Source organism: Sander lucioperca, chromosome 3, assembly GCF_008315115.2.
Source record: "Sander lucioperca isolate FBNREF2018 chromosome 3, SLUC_FBN_1.2, whole genome shotgun sequence".
Taxonomy (NCBI): Eukaryota; Metazoa; Chordata; class Actinopteri; order Perciformes; family Percidae; genus Sander; species Sander lucioperca.
Genome location: NC_050175.1, coordinates 40,806,322 through 40,823,896, shown reverse-complemented (window position 1 = coordinate 40,823,896; position 17,575 = coordinate 40,806,322). Strand labels below are relative to the sequence as shown.

At 39.5% G+C, this 17,575-nt stretch overlaps 1 long non-coding RNA gene across 1 annotated transcript in view; it reads right to left on the bottom strand.

Moving 5' to 3' along the window:
- Positions 1-957: 957 nt before the first annotated feature.
- Positions 958-17,575, bottom strand: part of LOC116043428 — a 59,063-nt gene continuing 42,445 nt past the window's right edge. The window contains exon 2 of the long non-coding RNA XR_004103467.2: positions 958-2,902. This is a non-coding gene — a long non-coding RNA (uncharacterized LOC116043428). The remainder of the gene's footprint in view (positions 2,903-17,575) is intronic.

Sequence of the window (17,575 nt, the reverse complement as noted above, 5' to 3'; positions counted from 1 at the left end):
AAATTAAACAGCTTATTAACGTGCGCTTGTTCCCCACGTGTGCGCTGATGCGCTCATCTGTTGACATTTCTGAATGCCTTCCAGTTGCTTAATAAAAGCGGGCTTTCCACACAAACAAACGTACATGTGTCATTAGTATGAGAAAAAAAAACAATGAGATTTTAACTGTGTCGGGCTCGGACATAAATATCATAATGCCTGACAGGCTCGGGCCGGGTTCGGTCACGGCTCTGTCGGGCTTGGGCCGGGTTCGGACGGAAAAATTCGGCCCGATCCAGGCTCTAATGTATAAGTGTCTTCATGCTAAGCTAACTGGTTGCTGGCTGTGGCTTAATATTTATTGTACCCACATACGAGTGGTATCAATCTTCTCATCTTACTAAAGCAAATGTTTATTTCCCAAGCTATGTTTTAGCCTTAAAAGTTAAATTCATGTCCGCTGTTTTGTAGTTGTTTTACTCTATTACTTAAAGGAGACATACCATGCTCATTCTCATTCTCATGTATATTCTAATGAGCCTGCATGTGAAGGTGAGCCACATCTGAATGGCTTGTTGAATCCCATGTTTTCTGATCCAGCCCACATAAAAGTATTTGTTATATCATTTATTATATTATAGTCCACAGTTTGTGGGTTGGTAGACACTCCAGATATTCAAATGTATGCATAAGCACTGAAAAAGTGAGTTTTTCATAATATGTCCTGATATGATCAAGTGTTTTTTAATGCAGCTTATTAATTTCCCCTTATAATTTTATGAGGAAGCAGTACTAAGTCTACATTATCTGCCGAAATGTGTTTGTTTTGCTTTCCCTTTTATGATTTTTCTATTGGACTAAAAGGACTAATACTTCATCTTTACATCAACTTGATTTTTAGAGATTTGTTCTCCAAACAAACCTTAAAGTGACAGCACCAGCCTGATATTACAATCCACTCTAATTCAGTTTGGATTCTTCTTACTTTATTTATTGTTACAACTTGCAGACTTTGTTTCTGAGAGTATTCTGCTATTCCTGTTAAAAGTTTTACTACGCAGAAATGAAAAACGTACTTTGTATCTACTCCTTCCCAATAAAACCATCCTCCCCATAATGATTTCCAAAGTAAACAATTGACATCTATTTAAAAACTCTTGTGGCTATTTTGTGGTTACAAGTTTTTTTTCTGACACTAAGGAAACATCTGGAACATTCAGTAAACACCTTTTCTGAGGAATACTATTATTGAGATACACATTTCTGGAAAGAGAGCAAGAAGGTGAACTTTGGATTTTCTTTTGTTGTAGAGGAAGAAGACACTAAGATGAAGACCTCTACATTGAAGTGCCATTATAGTTAACACAGTATGTAATGGATGTTTTTTTGAAGGGAAATATAGGTAAATAAAATATTGCCTTCAGTAAAAATATGTGAAATAACTCGCTACTACTTCCAAAAACCAAAATAAAACTGGCAACCTCTAATCATTTCATTCACAGGCAACATCGCAGGTCAAAGAGAGGTAACCCAATCCAATGCTTCTCTGGCAAAGCTGCACAAACAACATCAGCAACCTCTTGTTTTAGTATGCCAAATGGATGCGTAGGTGGATTTTTAATGTGCAGTATGTAGAAGAAGAAAAGAAAAAAAATTGGCGAAAACAATGAAGAATGTTGGAGCAGCATTTGCAACGATATGAGGAACATGATTGTATCAGCGAGGACAAACCAAACACAGATGATTATGGGTGATGGGCATAACAGTCAAAGAAAGTTAAACGTCTCAAATTACTCTATCGGCAACACATCTTAGGACACACAAGTATAAATGTCTGCTATTTACATGTTTTCCTATTCAGTGTGCATCTATGTCACAACATTTTCCAGAAGTCCACAACATACAATAAATTCAGGGGTTCACCTTTGGTTATGTAATTATCAAGGCTAGGTTTAAAAAAATATATAACACACGTCCATGTTACTTTTGCATACAGTTAAAGTGAAAACATATCAACAAAGCAGCTGGTCAGCTCTAAATTTGCATCTGAGAAAAAAACCTAAGGTATTTCATCTTCACGGCGAGTTTCACCCGCTGTTTTTCTGCGATAGAAAGTGAGTGTGGCAGATATTTATGATGGTGTTTATGTGCCTGACATCTTTGCTTTAGTGTAAGTGGATCTTAATGTAAGAGGATATTCTTCTGATGTATTTCAGTGTGTTGCATTGAGCCAGTCAATATATATATATATATATATATATATATATATATATATATATATATATATCATATCTCTCCCCCAACCCTCTATAAACTTTTTAAATGAGGATTTTCATGTTATGACACGATGTGAATTAAGAGTTTGTCGCCAGCATTTGAGTGAGCAACTCAGGCCAGCCTTGTTTGGTTGACTATATGAAACAAGATAAAAAATAGATTAAGTTGTACTGCTGACTGCACATAAGCAGAGAGCAAACTCACCATTTAGTAACCAATGACACCTACGAAGCCGACCCAACTAAAACATTATGTCGACGTTACAACCAAACATTATCTCTATCATATTAAAATATTCACATCTGTTCCTTACAAGACACTTTTTTTTCACATGTAAAGAAAACAACTTTGAACTATAAGTCTCTTAGTTTCATCACTTCATACATCTGTATATGTGTATTAATTAAGGCATTCATTTTGGGCCACGACTTACTCATTTGCCAACTCCAGTCTCAACCCTCGAGGGTTTGTTTACTGATGTCACGCAGCAGCTCTCATCCCCACTCGTTCAAGTGCCGAGTCCCGTCCAGTTGTTGTTGCTTTTGAGTCTCCGCTCGTGCTGGCGATGACCAGTCACAATGTTTTGCTTGTTCTCTGCAATTTCCAGAGTTGTGGGGGATACTTCCTCTCCTTGTAACTGGCAGCGCTGAAACAGAGACAGAAACAGGAAACGGATGCAAGTCTATCATCATTCTTGAGAAAAGGGCACCCTGAAGATTGGAGCAATTTTGATCCAAACGCCAGACTGATACTGTGCATATTTTCCTTTCCCACCCAGAGGTTGGGCAAGATGCATCACACTTAAGATAATCATCAGGGTCATTAAGCAGCAACTCCCTCTGAAGCACCTAGAGAGGGCATTGGTATGAGGTTTGTTATACACAGTATAATACAGGTTTTAGTTACATGAATAAATATTGCATCAATATTTACCACTTAAAATACAGTTTTCCCTTCTGTTTCACGCTTAAGTAGCTCAAAGGTTGTTAAAATCCTCGTATTTAGTATCATATTCATCTATCAGCTTCTTCAAGCTCTCTATTCCGCTAACTTCCTTTAAAGCACATCTGTCTGTGCTCCTATCCGATCACTGTACTGTTCTCCATCTCCATCATTCATGCACTGTTTTTTTGCACACCCTGTTTTTGCAAACCCTAATTCCATTATCGCTGTCATGCCCCACTGCATTTTTGCTCAGATGCACATCAGTACCTGCTCTTGTGCACGACTCTTCTACTCTTCTGTATATTGATTGATATTTTCTACTCTTCTGTATATTGTATACTTCTGTTATACTTGCACTAACTGTATATTGACTCTTTACTACATTCAGCTTTCTTATAGACTGTCTTTTCATGTTTACTGTGTTATTTCTGATCTACTTCACTAACTAGACCACAATCTGCACTAACTGTACATTGGCTCTTCACTACGTTTTAGCTTCTTACAGACTGTCTATCTATGCATATTGCGTTGTAACTGTTCTAAATCACTAACTGGTCCACAATTTGCAATATCTGTATTTTGACCCTTTAAGCGGTGATACAGACTGTCTATTAATGTATACTGTGTTATCACCATATCACTTTCGCATATCCTTCGGCTTAATTACACCACACGTTTGTGCCAACTTTGTAATGCCTACTTAATCTGCACTTTATGTAGGCTTTATGTAGCCTATTGTATTCTGCACTCCTGTATTACATTGAATGTGAAACTGTATGTTGTCTTGCACGCTTATGCTTTTCTTGGCCAGGTCGCCATTGCAAATGAGAACCTGTTCTCAACGGCCTACCTGGTTAAATAAAGGTTAAATAAAAAAAATTAAAAAAAAAAAAAGAATATTGAAGATATATGGTATGTTTATTACAGAGTGAAATATTCAAGCCAAAGGCTCCATGTTTTTATGGCTGCACCATTCCTTCAAATGTAAATATTCCAGATGTCTAAGCGCTTGTATTGTAGCGCTGAACACTCTTTGTTGCTTGTTTGGGTAGTTACAATTGTTGATGACTTCTAGCAATGTGATTGTCTTAAAGTAAGTCAAATTGGACAAAGTGACTGTGTAATGTAATCATTTCATAAACGTATTTGATGGCGTTGCAATCTCCACTAGAATCACAATGAGGCTCTGTTAGTTCAAACAAAGTTTGGCTGTACAGCATGAGTTTGTAATGATAAGTCTACTGGTGGGCAGCTGGGGTTAATGGTAATGTCAATTCACTTCAACACAACTTTATTTATCCCCGTAAAGGCAATCGTATCAGTCAGGTTGTCATCTAGGTCAACAAATACACACATAATACACAGGAGAAGAAAAAAAAAAAAAACAATGTTAATCACATCATGAAAATAATTAAAATGCTATACACTTAAAAAACTATATGTATAATGGGTAATAAATACATTATTATATCAATATCTAAATATGCCAAAAACACACAAAGTCATGAAGCCATAGAAAAGCATAGACAATGACCTATGAAGAACTGAGAAGATGGATGGCAGAAGGGATAAAACACTTAAAATCGGTTTCTTTTAGCACAACAGAATGACTACGATCCTTCCATAACCTTAAGGTTTTCTTACTGTAACCATAACAACAAAGGCACCCTATCCTTAACAAAGTCATGTTAACCCAAACCACGATGATTCCCTAAACTTAACCAAGTTGTTCTTGTGCCTAGGCCCTGAACTTATTCAAGCTTTAAACCGCAGTATTGTCACATCATAAGACAGATTTATTTTTCAACAGTGATTTGTAACATTTTTGGAAAGCACAGATATTTGGGCGTCAGATCAGAAGAGGGCTTGTTGATGTCCCGAAGGCAGCAATAAGAATTTACTTGTAACATTTTAATATGCGCAGCCATCTCCTTTATGATTTAGAAAATCACAAGGAAATGTTCATAGAACAAACCGGCCTCACAAATCTTCATAAAATATACAAAAAGTAGACCATAAAACTTACTTCAAATTGTAAGTAATTTAATGACGGTTGCAATCACCGCTACAAAGGTGAGTGATATTCGGGTAAATACAAATTAGCAGTATATGTCGGCTGTAAAAGCAGTGCTCCAAGCAGATTCAATGGATAAAGCATGGGAAACCATGGCCATCTACTCCAAACCCAGGCTAACTGCAGGTGTACTTCTTCAAAAGGAAGAAAAAGAAGGCAAACTGCAGTAACAAAGAGAAACTGGTCAAGTTTGAATCAAATCAACCCAAAACAAATTGCTGCTTGGTGACATTCAGCCTAATATAACCCTCCTCTGTAGCTATGTTTGTAACTCTGATTTAGCTTAAATTTAAATTCCTTCTTCACACTGTGTCATCGCTATTTATGCTTATTAAGATGCAGACTATTAGAGACAAGCGTCCTCTTTAAACAGAGCAGCTGTTGTATAATTCTCCACCTCAATAATTTGAGGATTTCCACAAAGTCTCCCAGGAGTTGGAGACATTCTGTATCCAATCGTAGCTGCAGCAGGCACAAGGCAATTACAACTAACATACTTTTTATCTAATTCCCTTATTAAGACTGTGGAGCTAAACCTGTGGTTGTTTACATTATAATACTCTGTAGAATACCCTGTACCTGTAATGATAAAAGGGACAAATATAGAATCCAATATTCAAGTCAGTATAAACACTGAATATACAGAGTGTTAGAGGGATTTAAATTACTGAAGTGCAGCCATGAGGTGAATTCATGTGATATCTGAGGATATCCGCTTATTTAATGCTGAGGCTTAAATGTCACTCTGAGAAAATAAAAGAAAGTTGGTTAGAGTAGACCAAAGTGGTCCTTTTTCCTCAGGTGTTTGTGTTGACATGAAAGCAGCTCCTGTGCGTGTACAGTTTAAAGTGGGCAACCTACAGCTTGAGGGAAACAGGGCCATACTGGGGCGATATACTACACCAAAACCCACGCTGAATGAAATGCTACTTGATACGTTTGTGCTGCTGCCACATGAGGACAGGTGACCCATGCTGTGATCTCCACTGAGGTTCAAAGTGAATTGTATAGTGTAAGACATAAAAAACTTACTCGTTTTAAGAGCAGATATCATGGCAACAAATTAAGCTTCATTTTCTTCTAATGAGAGGCTGTAATATTAGAGTGAGTCATTTGTTGTCTGAGGAACATTGTTGCAACGAGTTCACTGAAGATGAATAATGGAAAAAGAGCGAGGCCTCACAGCCCCATGAGTTTTAGAAATGGTTGTCAAACTGTTGCAAGCCAATTTTAATAGTTTATAACCACATAAGTAATTGTCCTGTGTAATAATAGCCCTTTCAGTAACAGAGAAAATATTTTAAAATGGTCATTATCCGTAAGAATGAACAATCTCACATTGTGATTTAAGTCGAAAGTCCAATCCCACAGCAGGAAGTAGTGTGCTCTTTATGTAGCGAGGCATAAAGTACAGTAAAGGTGTGGAGGTCGGGGTGGTGGGTGTGTCTGACTCTCATGCAGGAGTTTGGAGTTTGTGCACTGTCACAGACCTGCAATCAATATTTAATCAATTTCTATCAAACATAACCCGGATCTTTCCCTAACCTTCAAGTGTTTCAGCTGTCTAACCCTGACAATACGTTAAAGGATAATTCTGGTTCATTTCAACCTGGCGTACTTCCTATAAATGTTGCTACTGTGGCTCTATGGGTTTACCTTCCTTGTAGAGATCCAGGGAACAAGGACTCGCGCATATACAACGTGCACAGGGACAAGCTGTGGTAGCCTCCTACAGCTTTCCAAATAAACATGCTTTTTATATGCATCACTTCAAACACTTGACACCAAAAGTAAACACAGAAAGAAGCCACCTGAAACTATGGCAGCTATGGCTAATGCATACATATCGACAGTAGGAATGTTATTCCTGCAAAGATGCACTTAAATGTTATGGGTAACTGTGGGTTACAGAGGCTCACAGTGGAGCCAACGCACACATCTCACAAATCTCAACAATGTGTTGTGCTGCCCTGCTCATCCAACAAGTTGATTCGAAACACACGAAATTGTAGCTAAAAACTGTACAAGTGTGAACAGCCACAGGAACGTCTCTGAAACGGCAGCTGTGCACATTATCTATCCATGCTTTCTGTCTAATACTGAGTTGTTCTACGATGTTTTCAGGCACTCATTTGACTTTTTATAGCCACACTAAATTTCACTTTTTTGATATTCGCTTAGAAGTTTCTACATCGAGTAAAAGAGAGTTTACTCTTCAAGTCTCTGCAGGTTCATTTTGCATTATTACCTCGTCATGTGTGCACTGCATGCAGGTTTCTCCCAAAAGACACAATAATCTAGTACAATGAGAAATCCACCCCAATCCAGTGGACTGTTTCTCATTAGAGCCTTCCAGTGATAAAGGAGAAATATCTAGAAAGGTCTCCTTAGAGATCTTCTGACAGTCCATAATGGACACCCCAAACCTCACGCCGGTTCTGAATAAGTGAGTCCTGGAAAATACTAAGAACCGATGGAGAGCACCAGCAAGGCTAGATAATCAGACAATACAGAGGAAAATAACTTTACTGGACTTCTAATACTGGAGAATCCATGGAATTATCATTTATACCTGTCTATTTGTAAGTTATGTACCTGGCCCGCCAGCTGTGTGCATACCTGGATGCTTTCACTACTGTGTGCAGGACAGTTTTCAGTGCCACATGCAGAACTCACACCCTGTCACTTTGGCGCACTGCCTCCTCAAGGCAAAGCCAAGAGCACAAGGTTAAACCTGTTCGGATCTACAAAACCACCTGCCACCCAGAAGCTATAACTATTCACAATTTAAAAGCCCAAGAGCAATTTTTCCGTTAAATTGGATTGAAAATCATTATAAAATCATTATGATGTTTGAAGAAAGCATCCAGTTGAGAGCTGGAAGAGACAGAACCTGCAGGTATGATATTATATGGGGGATGATTTTTACAGCCACAAAGCTTGAAACGATATTAACCTAACTGCAGGGGGTTGATAGAGTTAATAAATCCAAGTGACTCAACAGTTATTTCACCTGATTTCTGAAACTCTCTTCACTGTTACTGGAAAAAACACTTTGCTTCTTGAGATTTAAACTAACTGTAGCCTCGTTTCCACCAAGCAGTCCGGTTCAGTTCAGTTTGTTACATGTTAGAACGGTTATTTTTGCGTTTCCATTGTCAAAAGTTGTGGATGGTACCAATAGAACCATTCCGTCCTGTTCCGTCCGTTACCCCTTTGCTGAGGTACCTAGCACACTGATCCGATACTAAAAGGTGGAGCTAGAAACATTGCAGTCCACGATTGGTGCAGACGTTCCTCTGCATCATTGGTGAAGAGGAAATACAGCGAGAGCCCGATGAAGCAGTGGTGAATAAAAAGGTTTTTCATCTTGTTTTCTCAGCACTTGGCTGTAACAACCCAGCCTACATTTAAGAGTGTCCGGTGGAAATGCGAAACAGATCTAGTGTTTTTAGGTATGTGTTACCAACGGGTCTTAAGATACTGTACCGAAAGTGTTTGATTAAATCGCAGCCTAACTAACCTCCACATATTGTCTCCTCCTTGCAGTCTAAGTTTAGCCTCGTCGAGACCTCTAAATCACATTTTAGATTTGTTTAACGATTCATATAGGTCTGTTGTTGTGCCCCTTAACAGCTGTAGACAACACAAGTGGTCAACACAGGATTACCAGATTACGTATTGCTCCCTTACAGTGAACCTCCAACGATTAAGATAAGGACAAGAGCACAAGCATGACTGCAGAGATCCACCAAGCTAAGAAGGAAGAGTCATTATAATCTGTAAGAACAAAGCCAGTGTCTGTGAGCTGACTTTTCATCACCTTTCTGACATTTGCTGGTGATATCACTGCCAACAATGGTACATGTGTAATAAATTAATGCCAATATAGCTGCTATAAATAGCCACAGCTGAGCATAATGTCAGTGAATAAGGGCAGCTGCTCAGGTGTTCTTGGAGGACCTCTGTGATGCAAACAATTGATGAAATTGTGCTACTTTTTGCCAGCCCACTGCCAGGTCCAAAGACTGCAGACAGAGAACTGCACTAAACAGTATTTATGTTTAAATGCATGGGTGTCGCAAACACATATACACACACACAAACACACACACACACACACACACACACACTTTTTGAACCACCTGAGCCCGTAATATTTTCTAGTAAGCTGAACAACAGCTAATGAGAATTGACATTTTTTTTCTGACCAATAGCCAACCCTTGTTAACCGATCTTTAACAGTTACGACAAGCACTCCGGTAGACTCGGACATGCATTCCGCGGACAGTTGCGATTGTGCTCATAGTTTAGCAGTCTGGAGCACAGACTGTATAGACCAAATCACAGTGACATAGTACTAACACCAAAATTAAACATGGTGGTCCAACCTATCTGACCTTTCTGCTGTGTACTTATCTCCTGTACTGTGTTGCTTTGCTAGTGTCTTTGGTAAACCAAATCTAGTGTTATGAACAGCAACATCTCACCGCCTGTTGGATTGACTGCTAGTTTGGGTGGTGTCATATTCTTTCGTCTGTGGCCCAACAGGTAATTTAGGTCTCCAACCTAATGTTAATGAAAGTGTTTGACATATGAAAGCATCAAACTTGCATTTTAGATGAATGTAAGAAGAGTGCATCCAGTTGTTCCTCATCCCTGTTTGCTTAGTGCCGTTAGATTTGATTTACAGGACGCGTAGTAGTTTTCTACCTGGAAGATATTGTAAACAAACATTGTGTTTGGGTCTATATAAAGAGGTCTGGAGCATATAAATAGAATAATTCTCATTCTATTTGTATTGTCTGGAGTCTAGTTATTGATACATGAGCTTCAAGTTTTCATAGTTGTGTGCATAGTTCCATTTTTTGTTTGTATACAAAACTGTAATACTGCATTTTTTTCTGGAGATTCAATGCCAGAGACCCAGCTTGTAATACTGTAAATATATAAATATTGCAATAATTTCATCAGAGGGCCATAGGCTTAATCACCATTTTGTTAGTCTATATCGATGACGTTTCATTTACAGGTTTCACTGGGTTCCAGTGCCACCGGAGGTTCCACTGGATGTCCCTCATTTTTGGCTGGATGCCCGTCACCTTCCGCTTTCTTTGTGTTGTCATGCTAAACTCCGGTCGATTCAGGGAACATCCTCCGAGCTAGAACCAACAATTATTATATTTATCTTTTTGTTGAGTAAAATTCTCATCACACACTCAACAGACATTTTAATTCCTAAGCTCACCTCCCTACATGCACATTTTCCACCAAAACAAGTTTCCTTCCCGAGGCTATTTTGCAGAGGCACCATTGCTGTGCCTGGCGCTTAGCACAGCCTATGATGTTTGTGATTGGTTTAAAGAAATGCCAATAAACCAGAGCATGTTTTTCTCCCATCCAGGAATGTTGTGTGGACTAGCCAGACCCTCCTCCTCCGCGCTGTGGAGGAGGGTCTGGCAATGCGAGACTACAATTGTTTTAACGTTATCCTCCTTCAGTGATAGATAGTGACTTAACAGACGTTTATTTGAATGAAAATCTTTGAGATTGCAGCTTTAATGCTTTAAAGATTACAGCTTTAGCCTATAGCTAACAAAACATTTCGTTGTTTGCTAGCAAGCTAAAAAACAGTTAGTTAGCCTGTAGCTATTCCTTAACAAAACAAAGCATTGTGTGCATTATTGTTTTTAACTGTTTTAAAAAACAGTAGGATTAATCGGTCAAAATTCTTAATGTTGGTTAACGGTTAATTATTAACATCCCTAGTGTAAAAATGTGTGTGTAACAAAACCACCAGGATAACGTCGGCCTCAAGTCCTGCTGGTGAAATGAACGATGAGTGGCTATTATTAAAGATGGCTCTGAATTAGTTATCGAATCAATTTCTGTACTTTAGGCTTTTTAATATCTTAAAATATGTGATCTGGGGATGACCACTTCCTCTGGGTGAAAATACCTAATGTAGGCTACCCATCATTTTTCTCATGTTAGTATAGCCAGATGGAAGTATCAAACCACCAGTGCACAGGAAATGACATCTACTCCGGACCCCCAGATGATTGAGATTCATTCAACAGAACCACTCCGATGCACGGCTTTAGTTTTAGTCATGAGTTTTATCCTTCTGGCACCCAGAGACGTGTCTAGCTAAAAGGTTTTCCACACAGAACAGTAATGTCTGTACCTCAGACTGGAACAAACTCTTCAAGAGGGCAAATAGGTGAGGGCATTGGCTGTAAATACTATTACAGCAGAGTCAAGTTGGGAAATGAGACGTAACAGCTTCTCATTACTTGTTACCGTTGCCTACACATCAACCCTGCAGCCTCCTGCAACCTCTGACGTGGCTAATCTTTTCTACAAGGCAATTAAAGGACAAATCTGTTTTTATCACAGGTCTTATTGGCCAAGGTAATCTAACCTCTCCAAGCTGTGTGTGTGTGTGTGTGTGTGTGTGTGTGTGTGTGTGTGTGTGTGTGTGTGTGTGTGTGTGTGTGTGTGAGATGTGTTTTGTCTACTTAACAACTTTCCTTTAATTTGATAGAATTGTTCTACAAAAGAAATTAGATTTTTGTACAATAAATACCTCTTTTTGTTTTTTAAATAAAGGAGTGTTTCGGTTGTTCGATCTTATATAACTATCTTAGTGCTATGAACCTGTCAGTCAATATTCATATCAATTATATAATTTTGAATCAGCAAATTGTGTCGCTGAGATTTAGAGAGCCCACCAACCATCATAGACCTTAAGAATGGCGGGTTAAGTTCTGAAAATACTTCTAATTGTAAATTATTTTTTAAACGAAAGGGACATGGTGGGCGGGGGAATTCCTTCAAGATCTACTGATGAGACATGGTCTTTGTCAATGGCCCCTGACTATAAGCTCATCATGTTAGGACTGTCATTTGTGCTCTGCTTTCAATTTCACATAGGCCTACACCTAGTTATTAAACTTGGCACAAAACAACTCCAGACCTGCTACAGGTAGAAAACTGTCAACTCACCCTTCAGCCGTCGTTAGCTAAAACTGCATGATTCTGACAGTTTGCACTTAAGCTCTTTCTCTCTTGAGAGTATCCTCTCTGACACTGAAGTAATTTTGTTAATACTCTCATCTAAATCTTCTTCTGATCTGTGTGTCACGAGCACTTTAAACTATCATCATCAAAGCAACAGCGAGAGCCTCACAGGCAAATCACCTGTTACATTTGTTTCAGAAGAAGACTGAATGCTGTCAAAGAAACAGAGTATGTTTCTTAAATGGTATTATCACACACACGATTTTGACTCTCTCCTTTGCTAAGGATTTCAGACATTCTTTATCGGTTTTAGGTTATGTAGTTTATTATTAAGATCCCCATTAGCTGCTGCAACAACAATAACATACTCTACTGTTCCTGAGGTCCACATGATATATTCACAATACTTCAATGAAAAAACTAAAACACGACACTAACATCTGACATCCATACAAGACTCAACAACACTCACAGCAAACACTGAGACAAAACAACACTATAATTCAAAAGCTGTCTAGTACAACAGATAGCTCTACATCATTTTACACAATTTAATCACCTCTTAGAGATCTAAAATAATCATTAATCATGGTAGCCTTTGTGTGGCTTGGTGGAGAATGGTAGGGCAGATGATGAACAATCATGACCCACAAACAACCCAGAGGCAACAGTGAGACACAAATGTCAGGCCCCTCAGGAAGTTTTAAAATCACCGGATGCAGATTTTGCAGGATTAACAAATCGCTCCAGTTTGACACCCTGACAAATACATGTTGTATGTCAACCACATAAGGACTGAATTTTTCGCAAATCACACATTTTACAGCAATTACCAATCTGATCAAATGACTCATATCACCAAATCCTTTTTCGTTAATCATCACTGATTAAAAGGTCATTTTCAGGCAATATCAGACAAATTGCCATTCATTTTAGGGGGAGGTTATGTTACAAACCTGTACAGAAAAATGAAATGAAATAATTAAAATAATCCTACAGGGACTGACTTTAGGAGAATGCACATGTAGCACGGTGCCTGGCTTCCTACTTGCTGACACTAATCCAAAGGCAGCGGGGATATTCTGCCTCTTGCTGCTTCTTGCCTCACACCCCTGCAGGGCTTTCAGATCCACACTGGCTTTCCCAGTCACACACACGCACACAAACATACACAGATGAACACACAATAGACTATAAATATTCAGGCCAGGATCGGCGGTACGTGCAGCACAATGTACGCCGGGGACATAACACACACTGTGCTCATTTCAACCCTGCCACCGAGCTCTCTGTCAGCACTTTTCTGTGGGGAAAAAAAAAAACGTGCACATCTGCTCATCTGATGCTGTATATTTAGCCAGACCATGAATACGCTCTACGGAGCCCAAACTCGAGTGGCCCCATCACTGTTTTCCTGTCGGCTTGCACAGTACTCATTAGATGTGTTAGCTGCTGCATGACAAGCCAAGCTTCAGGTGTTGTGTGTTTGTTTATGTTTGTGTCTGAGGGTGAGAGGTGCTGTTTGGAAAGCACATGTGCAACACAGTGAGTCACATTACATGAATTAAAGGCAGTACACAAATGGAGGTAGTGGTCAGGAAGCATCGTTAATGCTGCGATGCTCTGGTCCAATATAAACGACACATAGAGACGACACAATGAGAGGTCTACTGAATACAGCAAAACCACATTTTACCTTCCTAGTTATCGTTGTTTTCAAGCCTTTCCTGAGCGAGAAGTTATCCATTGTCCAAATGTACTGTTCTGTCTTTGAGTTACATAACCAAGTACGGTATATGTAGCATTATACGAGACATAGAAGCAGCTGAAAACTGGGCTAGCGCCAATTACTTCCATGCCAGCAGCCAAATAATCTATACGTTTAGATGTTTTTCTTTTCCGTGACACTGATAAAAAGAGACAACCGCTCTTATCTAATCTTTTAGCCCCCACAACTTACTGACAGAACGAATGGTTTACAGACCAAAATGTCAAAACACATCTTGACTGCTGTGATTAATAGGCTCGAAATGGAGAAAATGGCAATGCAACTGAAATACAATGTTGTTTGCAGGTTTTGTGTCTGTGTACCTGTATGTCAATTCCAATCAATATTGCACTGTATGTGCATTTCAGTTGAGAGTATTTAATGAATCTCTATCAAGTAAGAGTAGTGTATTTTGAGCCATGCAGCATGTCTCTAGGGGACAGCAATGTCGGTCAGTCCACTTCTTTGGTCCAGACTGAAATATCTCAACAACTTGTAGATGGATTGCCATGAAATGTTGTACAGACAATGATGGTCCCCAGAGGATTAATTATAATCACTTTGATGGTCCATAAATGTGTCATAAAAGGGCGTCATCAGGCCAACATTTTCCAATACTTTGGTATATGACATCAAGCTCAGCTCTACTTTTGTGCTTAGTGCTGATTAGCAAATGTTAGCATGCTAACTTCCAAATCTAAGATGGCTAACATTATACCTGCTAAACATCAGCATGTTAGCAATGTCACGATGAGCGTGTTAGCCTCAGTAAAGCTTCACAGAGCCCCTAGCACAGCTGTATACTCTTAGTCAGTTTAATGCTACATGGCAGCAGTTCCCAACCTTTTTTGTTCAGACATAGGGTTAAACTTGAGTATTTGAACTGGATGGACAGTGTTAATTACATCAAAATTGATATTGTTACAATAATGTTTTCATACATTAGAAATGGCAATGTTTAGGATGGTTTGGTCTAGTTTTGCTGTTGCATACTACCACATAGAGTTGCAGAAGCTGGGTGTTTCAACCATTTACCTTAGCTTTTTACATGTTAAGTAGCACATAGTGTTCAGGTGTTACAGCGTCACCATGTGAATATGTTTTAATCATATTACATTTTTCATCAGCTGAGCTACTCTACAATCTTTCCACGTAACTGCAGACCAGTACCTCCTGTAGAATACTAGTGTCCCTGGTTGGGAATCACTGCTGTTTTCTTAAAGTTTGGAATTTGTGTTGCTTAAGGCTTTCACAATACAATATTAATCTGTCACACTTTGTCAGTTATTTATTTCATGTACAGATTTTAACTGTGGTTGTGGTACATTAAGCACAATTTCATAATTTGTGTGAACAAAAGCACAGAGCCATTTACCCAAAATGTCATTATCTGCTCATCCCCGTCAGTCACGTCGTACCACCTCCAAACCAGCCTCCTCTATCTCGGTCCCCCGCAGGCATTTTGCACATGTGCGCTTCAGCAGTGACTTAATGAAACGCCTACAATCACTTACCAACAGCAGATATAGATGCCTGCCACTTGTGCTGCAAGCATACAAATTACCATGTTGTTTCCCCTGATAATGGTAGCTTGGAATATATCCTAGAACTCATTTTTGCACAACTGACCCAGTGTAATTGTGTTTTGGATATTTGATTATACAGTACATGTAAGCTTAAAAAAATGGTGGGGCGTGAGATGTATAACTACCAATATTAAACCAAAAAGCAAAGCTTACAGAAAAATCGGAATAAAACAACAACTCAGTTTTGTGTAGCAGAAATGTGCCCTGCCTCACGTTCTGAACCACTGTATTAGATGAGGAGCTGCTGGAAGTCTTCAAGGTTGTTTTTTTTTGTCTTCATCCTTTAGATGGTTTGTTGAATTAATTAGACCTGTGACTTCTTCCAGGTTCAAAGGTCAACTCTTTATCTCTAATTCCAGTCAAGTCCAGTCAAGGATCGGTTCAATTTTCGAATCAGCACAAAAAAGCGGGGAATTTAAATGATTTATTAAAATGTAAAAACAATAACAATTTTTCCGACAATAGCAGTGACATTTAAGTGGCACCGAAATCCAGTTCACATGCATTCGCATGCAGTTGATCTGTATGGACCACGGATCAACCATGGGCTGTTGCACCACAAAACAGAACTATTAATGTTTTTATTGCAAAAAACTGTGACTGTTGATTTCTTCTGTCTCTGTCGCTGTTTTTGTTTCAACGAGCTGATTAAGCGGCCCACAGAGCGGTGCTCGCGGTAGGCAGTCCGACTATGTTTTGAATGACTTGCGGTGGGGAGGCTAGTCTTCATGTATATGGTCTTTACGCACACTGTGCTCATAAATCATTTTTCCGATTCGCGCACTTATCTATTTTTAAACATAACGTTCTATGATGCACTAGTCTCGATAGCAATATCAATAAGCTCGGACCTTATTGATTTTCGGGTTTTGAGAAATTTGGAGCCAGGTCCTTATAGAACGGGGTCTTGAGACCCATCCCTAGTATATACGATACACGATGTGAGTCCCTACACGATGGGAGTCGCGCATGTGCAGAACAGCTGCCATCTTTGACAGCTAGCTACGGCAACACCACTTGGACAAACCATAGTTACTGACCGACGCGATACGAAATGCGAAATATATATAAATATAGGCCTATATATATATATATTTCGCTGCACAAAAGGCCGTCAAGTGCATCTCGGACAATAGCGCCACATGGCCGAAATGAGAGAAAGAAAAAGAGACGTGGTCCGTCGCTGTCTGGAGGATAACTAGCCAGTTGATATCGCGGGTGTGTCCGTGAGAACAATCGCCAATTCACCGTCGCGTGTGCGTCGGAGTTTGTCAACAAATGTGCGGCAGCCGGGGCATTCCCGGGCAGAGACTGGGTGAGTGGACTTACCGGAGTGTTGGCATACGGTGGGCAGAGAACATTTATATATGTTTCTCTGTCCTGTTCTTCACATCAGTGAGGCTTTCTTCTCTTGTTTCAACGAAGTGAATACATGACGAAGTGACTGGAACTATCATCACCTCTCGCGCGTGGATTCTCAACGTCCCGGCTGTTGCCCGGTCTTTGAGACACAGCTGTTGTCCATTTGTTTTTAATCACTACACGTGGTTCACACACGGTTAGTTAGCATAGTTACACACAGTGAAATTACGTGTCCTGTTTTTATTTCACACATACTTTCATTTCTTTCATTCACACGCATGTGAAGCTATGGGCTGAGCTCTGTTATCTCAGCGCAGTTTGTTTTGGAGAAGAGTTGTCGGGCAAAGTGGAAGAGTGCGTGTCACGGAGGATAATGGGAGCAATGCCAGAAAAAAGTGTTACAGCACTTTTTTTGAAAATAGTTTAATGAGCTTAAAATTGAGTGAGCCTGGTACAGGCACCGCCGTGTTATTATGGTCCTTTGAGGGGCTGTGGCAATTTGAGTTCAGGCCAGAAAAAGTCAGCGTCATTCGGCCACGACAGTTAAGGTTGGGCACCGAA